The sequence below is a fragment of the Penaeus monodon genome, chromosome 29, assembly GCF_015228065.2.
Source record: "Penaeus monodon isolate SGIC_2016 chromosome 29, NSTDA_Pmon_1, whole genome shotgun sequence".
Taxonomy (NCBI): Eukaryota; Metazoa; Arthropoda; class Malacostraca; order Decapoda; family Penaeidae; genus Penaeus; species Penaeus monodon.
In genome coordinates, this window is record NC_051414.1 from 26,756,338 (window position 1) to 26,756,901 (window position 564).

Genomic DNA, 564 nt, shown 5'->3' on the forward strand with positions numbered 1-564 from the left:
ATTGAAGATTGTCTGAAATAACAAAGAAAGGAAACAGAGCTTATTACAAAACATAAATGACAAAGAGAAATATAAAAGAAAAGGAGAGAAAAAAAAACATAAAAAATAAAAAAAACATTGAAATAACAAACAGGAAAAAAAACGAATTATTTATCAGAAACAAAAAAAGTCCCAAAATAAATACGACGAAAGTAAAAAAGAAAAGCAAAAAAAAAAAAAAAAAAAGACTAAACAAAAACGAAGAAAAATCAAATAAAATCAAATAAAAAGTGACGTAAAAAAAGTTTATTAAGAACAAAAACATAAAAAACAAACGAGACAGAAGAAAATGGTAAGAAAGACTCGTTAATTCCCAAGAAGAGGTAGAAAGTAAATAAGCAAGAAAGTTAATGATAATAACGCAAGTGGATAAAGACGAGGATATAAAGATAGAGAATTGAAACAATAGAGTAAAGGGTTAGAAGGGGAAATGCAGATAAAGAAAGCGAGGTTGGAAGAAAGGAATAAAAACGAAAGAGAACATGAAGGTAATATTGGATAAAGACAAGGAAACTGGGAAGAAAA